Raw genomic sequence first — 10745 nt, forward strand, 5'->3', positions numbered from 1 at the left:
GTACAGCATAGGAAGTTCTGCACGAATGTGCGGAAGAACTTCTTTACAGTGAGGGTGACGGAGCACTGGAACAGGCTGCCCAGGGAGGTGGTGGAGTCTCCTTCTCTGGAGATATTTAAGACCCGCCTGGACGCCTTCCTGTGCGACATGGTGTAGGGAGCCTGCTTTGGCAGAGGGGTTGGACTCGATGATCTCTGGAGGTCCCTTCCAACCCCTACAGTTCTGTGATTCTGTGATATATTCAGTGCAGAACAAAAACCCTGTTATTCTTTGTACCCAGCTGCTGTACTAGTCTGAACTTGCTGCCTTAATTCCCACAGCTAAATCATTAACCATATCAGGCCTGCAGCAAAGAGAGGAGTAAGTATTGGTGTTATTGGTGGAGGAGGGGATGGAAGATTTTATGTTGAGCTGGAGGTAGCATGATGCTTAGATGGCACTTAGGCCAAGTGAAAGTAACAGCAGGAACATCCTGCAGTCTCTGGAGATCCATTATTTTTCTGTGTGGATTTCAGTGAAAATCAGCTTGTCTTGCTCAACAAGAGGCACTGAGGCATGAGGAGTAAACATCAGACCAGTGTTACAACTTCTTTGAGAGAACATGACAAAGACCTTGAGGGCAGAGGCTTGTCAGCACTTGGCATGCCCAGATGATGCACCAACATTTGCCCAGCTTCTGGTCCAGCTCTAAAGCATTACAAAATTTATCCAAAATGTAAATGTCCTTGCTGGACAAAAAGATGTCAGCTACAAATAATTCACCATGTCAGTGGGATGGCATCAGTTTTTCATGTAGTGTCTGACCTGTGGAGAGTGAGGAATGTCAGTGACACAGGGGACAGGAAACGAGTTAATTAAAATAAGATGAATAAGAAAGGGGGATGAAGTGAAGAAGAATTACGTAAATGCAGTGGGAAAGAATGAGAAAGATGCTGGGTAAATTTGAAAAATAGTGAAACAACACTAGTAATAAGTATAATGAGTATCAAGTTCAGAAAATAAAGGGAGGATATAAGTGATACATGATAGTTATTAAAGTGTGATGTAAAAACCGTGAATTGTTTACATTGTGAAATCATATCATCTCCACTCAGAGGATACTGAAGACTATGGGAATTACAATAATAAGGAAAATGAAGGAAAAACCATAACATGAATTTTGAAGTGTTTTCTTTCAAAATCCTTCATCCATTGCACTTAGAAAGGAAGATCCAGAGTATTATTACTATTTGCAGTTGGATATATTTTAATTGTACTTTATAAAAATATGTTTTTCAGGTTCTTTGCTCAGTTGCACAGTAGTGAAAAACAGATAACTAGCCCAGTCAACACAATTGCCCCTGTGAAAGAGATACCATCATCAGGCCTCTTGTGTTAGAATCTGGCTGTATTGTCTCTGTTGTGAGAATGTCTGAGAGTCGATGAGAGTTTCAGTGCCTCTGTGCTTTTCCACAGAAGAGGAAAACACAGCACATGTGAATTAAAGCCCAAGAAATTCTAAACAAACAGTGTGGTAGTAGGTCAACCAAACAGACATCCTCTGCTTCCTACAAATGGACAGTGCTTCAAGTTTGCCTCCTTGAAAAATTACTTCAGTAGTACAGTAAGCACAACTTGCAGTAGGATCTTTTTAAAATTTACTTTGATATTCTCCAAAGTGTCAGGGAGACTGAGTTTTAAACACCAGAGCCAAAACACATTGTTCCTCACTTGACATAATTCTTAAAATTACTGTAAAACTCAGTAGTTTTCTTGAAATAAACTTAAAAAGTAACATGGCATAGTTCTGAAGACACAGACAAGTGGTACTGCTATGTACGAGGGGTGCAAAGGCCCACTTATAAAAATAAATAAAAATTAGTTCAGTTTTTCACTTAAATATCAGATTTTTCACTGGCATACATTTGTGTTAAAGTTAAATCTAAAGAGAGAATTAATCTGATATTGGGAAGAGCTGATAAAACTGAAATATAAAAACAAATGCTGGGACAAGCAGTGAGCCAGTTCACTTATCTTTACTAGCCATCTGCAAGATGTATTGCCCAAATCCTCTGAAATTTACTACCATAGTTTATTATCCCTTTGTTTTGATTTAAAAAAAAAACAAAAACACAAAACCCCCCCCCCCCCAAAAAAAAACAACAAAAAATCAAACATGTTGATGTAAAAGAAGTTTGACACCAAGTTTCTCCTGATAGTGAATGCTGAAGTCCATTCATATTGCATGGGAACAAATTAAGGAACCAATTTTTTCACTTTATCAGTGGCAAACAAGATAGTCATGTACAAATTTAATGTCTCACTGTTACTCTGGGAAAAAAAGTTTTCGCCTTTTGCATGATAAATAGTCAAATAAAAATAGTCATCTCATCAGATAACATATGAACATACGAACATCCTGAGGGGGATTTGTAGCGTCATTGACTTCGGTGGAGCTGCATCAAACAACTCATTTGCATACTGGCTTCATCACCTCAGTAAAGGTCTCACAGGACCTTGGCATATAGATGACAGTATCAGACTGAGTTGTTCATATTAATATCCTTCAAATTTTGAAATACAACTTAAACTGGTAGTCTCTGACTACTGCCTTTCCTGAGACAGAACTGTATGTTCTGAGTTGCATCATATGGCATTGGGTAAGAATTTCTAATAGCCTGAGATCTTCTGGAAAACAGGATTTTGAAGATTTTCTCAGATTAACAATACTTTAGTGTGACAAAGCTTGTGACTGTGTGTGTTCTGTTTGTTCTTATTTTAAATTCAGGGCTTGTTGGTTGGGGTTTTTTTTGTTTTTGTTTTTGTTTTGTTTTTGTTTGTTTTTTGGTTTTTTTGTTTTTTTTTTCTTCATAGCCAGGGCATCAGAAACCCCACATTTGATGGAATTATTATTTCCTTACTTTTTTTGGTTTGTTTTGTTAAATCAGATGGACTGTTATCATCTCTAGCAGTGATTTAGTACTGTAGTACTGTTATATCTGTAATAATCTGAGAATATTATTAGCACAACAGGTTCTGTAAGAAATATCATGTCTGTTATGAAGACTAACTGACATACTTGAAAAAAAAGGAGACCAGCTGCAGATCTGTTTTACAAAAGGGCTCATCTGTTATTACTGACTGCACCAGTCACTCTAATGAAAGATAAAAGTTCTACAAACTTTTCTACTGTCCTACTGTCACTTGTACTTTAAACACTGGGAATCTACATTTCTTCCCTCTGAGAAACAGAAAGCGGAGTCAGAGAGTAGAAAGTAAAGGAAAAAATACCTACATTTATATGTATTGATTTCTGTTAACTGTGGATGAATAACTTTCTCTCACTCATATGTTTGAGACAAAATCCAGTCCTTAGGGGTTTTCTTTTTTCATAGAAAGTCAAGTTTATCTCTCAACCAGTAAGAGAGACAAGGCCCTGCAGAATACCTAGGACATCTGGTCCAGACTCCTAGCTCTTGTAAAAAGAAATACTGAAGGGAAAGCAGAAGCAGCTCAACACCAGTATTCTGTTCTTTTCTTTGCACTGCTCTTCATTGTTTCTGGACTGCTGCATTCAGATATTTTACACAGTGATTTTAGCTAAGAAGAAACAAACAATGAATACAAAGAGTTGATTCTCAGCTGTGTGGTTAGGTCAAGTCATCACTTGTTCCAAATCTCAGAATCATAGAATCATGGGGTCACAAGAATGGAAAGAACCTACAAGATCATCTAGTCCATCTGTTCTCCCATTACCATTGCTACCACAAGCCAGTAAACCATATCTCGGAGCTCCTCATCCAGACACCTCTTGAACACTGAGGGGGATGGCGACTCCACCACATCCCTGGGCAGCCATTCCAGTGCCTGACCACTCTCTAAGAGAAAAACTTTTTCCTTATGTCTAATCTAAACCTCCTCTGGTACAACACACGACCATTTCCTCAGATTCTGTTTGTTGCCTGGGAGAAGAGGCCAAAACCCTCCTCATCACAGCCTCCCTTCAGGAAGTTGTAGAGTACAATGAGGTCTCCCCTGAGCCTCCTCTTCTCCAAGCTAAACAACACCAGCTCCCTGAGCTGCTCCACATAAGACTTGTGCTTTAGACCCCTCACCAGTTTTGTTGCCCTTCTCTGGACACCATTCTAGGGCCTCAGTGTCTTTCTTGTAGCGAGGGGCCCAAAACTGGACACAGTATTAGAGATGTAGCCTCACTAGAGCTTATTACAGGGGGATGATTACCTCCCTGCTCCTGTTGGCCACACTATTTCTAATGCAGGCTAGGATGCTTTTGGCCTTCTTGGCTACTTGCACACACTGTTGGCTCACATTCAGCCGTGCATCAACCAACACTGCCAAGTCCCTTTCCTCTTCACAGTCATCCAGCCACTCAGCCCCAAGCCTATAGCGCTGCGAGGGGTTATTGTGGTCAAAGTGCAGGAGCCAGCACTTGGCCTTGTAGAACCTCATCCAATTCACCTCAGCCCAGCAATCTACCTCACAGCTTGGTGTCATCTGCAAACTTACACTCAATCCACTTATCTATGTCATCAGTAAAGATATTAAACAAGATGGGCCCCAGTACCGACTCCTGGGGGACACAACTTGTAACAGGTTGCCAGCTGAACTTAACTCCCTTAACCACTACCAGCTGGGCACTGCCCTCTAGCCAGTTCCTTACCCAAAGAAGGGTAAAAAAAGTGTTCCAAATGTCCTATTAACATCTTCTCCAGTCTAAATAACATTGTTAGCACCTGCGTTTAATATTAAGGATGTAGCACTATGAAGATATTTCCCAAATTCTTAAGAGCAAGAATAACAGAAGAAAAAGTGGAGAACCTTGCTTGATTGCAGTGAAAAGGGGATAATGCACACCAGGATATGCTGCTTAGAGTGAGCTTTGTTCACAGGAAGATTCTCCCTGTGTGAAAAATAAAATAATAAAATAAAATAAAATAAAATAAAATAAAATAAAATAAAATAAAATAAAAAAATAAAATAAAATAAAAAATACTAACATTTGGATGTGCTAAGTATTTACCAAGACTGGACAATTCAAACTTCATTTTCTCATGCTATTTTTCATAGCAAAAAGTGAAAACAATGCTATTAAAACATCATCTTCAAAGTTTCACTGGGCCAATATGCAAAATTCATCATTAAACCGTAGGGAAATAAAATAGTTTTTCATGGTCTGATTTAATCTCTATAACCTGCTATAAAAGGACACAATTCCATCAACCTTAGCAGTTTTATGTGCCATAAACCACAGCTGAATTTTTCCCCACATCTCTTTCAACAAAAATGCAGTTACACTTCAAATTTTACTGGTGTGGTTCTATCAGGAGAGACCAAAATAAATAAGTGATATATATTTATTTTACCAACAAAGGCCTCTTTTTGTTAATTTTGTCAGCCCAGACACTACTTAAAGCTGACTTTCACCAGGATGTGTGTATTTGCAGGTCAGGTTCATCAAACATTCATTGCCCAACACTGTGACAGCTGGTAGTGGTTATACTTACTTTTGCCTTGTTTGGTTTTCTGATAGAACCTGTCAGGTACTGGTTGTCTGTAACTGAATTTGTCACCCGCTCAGCAAGGTTATATCTTCTCTTACTATCAAATAAAAACATAAAGAAAAGGTATGTGGTACTGTTTTTTAATCTCAACTATCAATGCAGAAGCTTGGATTTTACCCTGAGTCCCTAATAACTATGCTTCATTTTTTATGAATAGTTCTTGCAGATTTTAAAATCATTATATTGCATTTGTAAGTGTGCTTATATACAACATCTAAAGAACAAGATGATGAAATGTCTGATCATTTGTAATCAGAAAAAAAGTCAGAACAAGAGTTTGCAGAAATCTGCTAAAACTTACTGACTGGTAACAGGACAGAAAATGCTGGAAAATCATTTTTCTTTGGGTGAATTGAGATTTCTGGGAAGAAGGTAGTTAATTAAACAAGCAAAACAAAACAAAACAAAGCAAAGGAAAATAAATAAATATGTTCCTCTTTACTTTATCCTCCCCAGCAAAAGCAGAAGTTGACGTCTAACTGTACTACCAAGCATTTCTTCTTTCAAATGAAGTAAACTGCAAGCTGTGATACAGGACAGAGGTAACTAAAATCAGCAGACTTGAAAGAAAAAAACCTGTAACAAAGATTGCCAAAACTAATTGTGTTAACTACACTCAGCACATTCAAGTACCTCCAAAAGTCTCTTTGCAGGTCACCAAATCACTATAACATACACAAAATTTCAAGCAGTAGGAGGGACTTACTAAGCCAGTGGTGATGGGATTATGACCAAACATAGTGAACTGTGAAGCTGATCCTGACCCAGTCATTCCTGATAAAGTGACCACTCTGCAAAACTGCTATTACATACTCAAATGTGCTCATACTGCTAGGGTATGCTTAAATATTTCTTCCCTGTCAAGAGTGTCATTACAGTGGCACCAGTCGGTAGGTACTGTTACTGTGAGAAGCAAACATTCTGTACAGGCAGCATCACAGCTCAGAGGGATTTGGAGACTCTGTCTGCATTTTAGTTCCTGGTAAAAGTTCATTCGTGAAAAATATTCACTGAGCTAAATACATTAGCAGCATTAGCAAGCAGATCAAAAACAGCTGTAGGACAATATGTGTAAAAATGTTTAGAGAACTGTTCATACAGAGAGAATGAGAAATGTGACCTGTTGAGGACAATGCATTCTGTGCTGGGAGACCACGGATGCATCTTGGATGTGATGAGGAGGATGACGGCAATACAAGTAAACTTGCCAAGTAAGATATGGTTTTCTGAGCACATTATAAACTCACAACTCAATCTGTGGCTGAACTCTATGCCTGATATAGAAATAGGAGCCATTTCAGCAATGATCTAAAGTACTAAAAAAAACTACCCCAATAAAAAGGCAGTTATACATCAGTATTAAAATAAAATATAGAGTCTATATAATAATAGGAGCTAAGAAGTCAACAAGCCATTTTACACAGGAGACAAGTATTTATTTCTCATTTGTTTCATTTGAAAAAGAAAACAACCACACAGTCTGATGTATACACATAATGTGTACAAATCTGATTGCAGAGAACTCTTCACTGCAATATGTTCAGCAGCATATTTAAAGCACAGGACTAAAAAATTTCTTGTAAGCTCAAAATGAGATACAGGTTTAAGTACCTTGTTAAATTGAGACAGCTGTTCCTCTTAACATAAGACTACAAAGAGACATAAGACTACAAAGAGAACTACTTGCTCTGTTTTCTGACGTGATCTGGACTCAAGAGGAAAAGTTACTGCCTCTAGAAGTCACATAATTTCACTCTATTTTCAGAGAGTTTGACATCTCCCTTGAAAACTCGTTCAGTTTTCATTCTTGATATTGAACAGCAGGAGGTCACATTCTACTTTCAATTATTCCATCAAGATTGTCTTCTTGAAATTCTTGAACAATTATTCTCCTAATCTTTACTCCAAAACTTCAGGAAATGTAGGGAAAAATAATAAAAGAAAGGTATTCTACACTTTGAAATTTCCACGAAGCAGAAATATAATCAGAATCGTGTTCAGAATTAAGTTTCAAAACCTAATGAAATGTTGTCGTTGAATGTCCACAAAATTACAATTACTGGCTCCCATTTTAATAGCAGTTCTGTTGTGACTGTTGTTGCAAGAACTGCTGTTGTACCCCAAGAAGTAAGGATGACTTCTGAAATACTAATGTATGTGCTGTAAAACCACTATCCTATGTTTTGTGCTTTATGCATGGGAACAAAATTGTTCATGTTTGATCTCTTCAAGGACAAGTCCTGACTCTTCAGAGAAAGGTTTTCACTTGTAAGGGAACCATGAAGACAGAACAGGCGGATTTTACAAGATCTGAACAACATTTTATTTTTGAGCTCTAGCTTGAGTTAGATTATGTTAAGAACTGACTGTGCCACCAAAGCATTTTCATGACCTAAATTACCCCAGGTTTAAGAGCTGGTGTATTCTGCACTGCAAGAGATTCAGAGCAGAAGTGTGCCTACAAGAGACATCCAGGCATTTTTATAAACTCTCTAGGCTTCTGGTGTCTTGTGGTATCATATGTGAACAATCAAATCAGTTCTGATTTGAACGCTGTCACTTGGATTAGGGTTTATCTGTTGCATGGTAGCACTGAGTTAGTAGGCCGCGGAGATGAATAGAAGTACTGATTGCTGAACTGACAGCCTTGAAGATGAGTAGCATTATTTTATCACATCCTTCTTTGCAGCATGTGCCAGTGGGTTTTAGCTGTCACATTTTGTTAAATTATCAAGCCGTAGAGTAAGTAACAGTGCTGGTTCCTTAGTGCATAAGAGTCCCCTTGTCTCCTTATGATCTTACTAGAACTGCTGCTTTTATTTTGTAAACAAAAACAAGAACCACTAAACATGGCTACCTATTTAGTGTCTGTTAAGTGCCCTGCTTTCATTTGCGCCTCTTGTTACCATAATAGCTTTAGGAAGGAATGAATCAAGGCACAGGCATTTAAACTCCTTTGTGAAGCTAAAAGCCCTGTGAATTCTTAAGGTAATTCCTTCATAACACTTATTAAGGTTCTTTGACCAGAGACATATTCAGACTCCAGCAAGGTTTCATACATACTGTCCAGTCGCTTGCTGCAGAAGCATATGTCATGTGCAGTTGGTCTTTTCTCACTCAGCTTTTCCTGATGCATTCACCTGCCTTTTCCCCCTAAATCTGTGATTCTGGATGTTACTAACCATAATATTAAAGGCTACAAAGCATCCCTAGGAAGTGGAGTGCTAATTGCACAATAACTACCAGCTAGGCCCTTCAGGTTCTGTTTACAAGAGGACAAGGACAGGACAAGGCTACCATCACTAATACGTGGTTAGATTTAATGACAAAAAGGCTTGTCCTATTCCATGAAGCTCCCTTCTTCCCATTTTCCTGATATAGCAGCTCAAACAACTCAAGTCTATACTTTGGGGATATGTGGTGGCAGATAAAGGGTGCATCAAGGTGCAAGGGTGTGGTTTCAGACGCACTGCACAGTGCTGGGGTAATGGAGATGCTTCCATCACCTCCAGATGAGTACATAACCTGCCAGGTTTGCTCTCCAGGCACAGTGCAGTGAGACGTGGAGACAGGGCAGTGGAAACCCTTCGCTTGCATCAGTGCAGCACTCTGCCCTGCCTAATTAGTCAGACTGACATCGTATTAAATCTGCAAACATTAGACTGCAGAAGAAGGAGAAGTCAGGAAGTTTTCATGGAACCACCAATTGCTGTCATTTTATCCAACGCACAGCAACTCACTCCAAGTCTGCCTATGTGCAAGTACACACCAAAGCCAAGGCAACTGATTTGTCCAGACATGTAAATCCCATTTCTTACAAACGATCTATCACAAGTGACATGACTGCATTTTTTAACAGACAACTGCATTTTCCAGAAAGTCTGTGCATATACCCTTCCTTCAACTACTGCTTTACAATAACAAAAGTGCACCCTCCAGGGATGCTCCCGAAAGACAGAAAAATCAAGAGGAGTCAGGGACACTGAGGGTCCCCACAGGATTAGATGTTTGGTGAGCTTTCCTTCTGCAGCTCCTATGAACAGTACCCAAATATTCAACACCCCAAAACATAAAAGCTGAGAGGCTAATTACTTCATTTATCATGATTTCATTTTCTGCAGAAAACAATTTAATTCTTATCCATCCTAATAAAAGAAGTATTTTATCATCTCTCCCACCCATCCAGAATTAGGAAGCACAGATGCCTCCATGACAGTAGATCAAATGTCATGGTATTTCTTACCTGAAAGGGCACTGCAGCTGAGCATATCAGGAACGGCACTCACATTAAAATAAATTCTTTTAGCATTTGTGCTCAAAAAGATAGCATTTTAAGAGATTCTGTCATTTTTGGAAGCTTCTTAGGATTAGATCATAGAATATGGGTAATGATTGATGCAAAACACTTGAGAAGAAAATCCCTCTGATGGGGAAAGGAAAAAAATATGGCATGAGACAACTTACCTTTTAAGCAGAAAAGAAATACCTAGAAAAGGGATTTAACAAGCTTTCACAAGGAAGAAGTCTCCTTGCAAAGTGGAAATAATTTAGGCAAGGTAAGAAAAGCAATTTTTAGCTTCACCATTATAATTCTTCTACAGATCTTCACTATTTACAGTGGGACAAAGGGAAGCACTGGTATTTTGGGCTGGTATTGAATGAAATTTTAAAATAAGATCTCAGACAGAGACTGAATGAGAGCTAGAAGGTCGAAGTACACTGAGACCCAATTTTATTTCAAGTTAATTTGGTGGATTGCAGCTGCTCACACTGTTTTGAATTAAAAATAGAATCAGCATTACTTAAAATTATTTCTTAAAGTCTGGGAAAGCTCCTGGATGGAGAACAATCATTTAGAAATCTATTATTCTTGTGGGGAAATAATTAATTGGAAATCATACATTTTTTCCCAATAAAATATTGTATAAAATTAAATGTATTCTGTAAAATTTGTTGAAAAAGCAAGCAAGCAAACAAACAAACAAGCATAATTCTTATAGATGGAATAAAGTAAGAACAGATGTAAGCTAGATCACAATTTCTAATTATAGGAAAAACTTTAAGTGCTTTCTTATGATGAGTCTGTGGTGTCAGAGACTGGTCCAGAATGCATTACTGGAGAAAGATGCTGTGTTCTGGAGGAGTCATCCAAATAAGAAAAGCCTCCCAAGGTAGATATTGGGA

The sequence above is a fragment of the Coturnix japonica genome, chromosome Z, assembly GCF_054131305.1.
Source record: "Coturnix japonica strain WE chromosome Z, WE-NBRP24, whole genome shotgun sequence".
In the NCBI taxonomy this organism is placed as follows: Eukaryota; Metazoa; Chordata; class Aves; order Galliformes; family Phasianidae; genus Coturnix; species Coturnix japonica.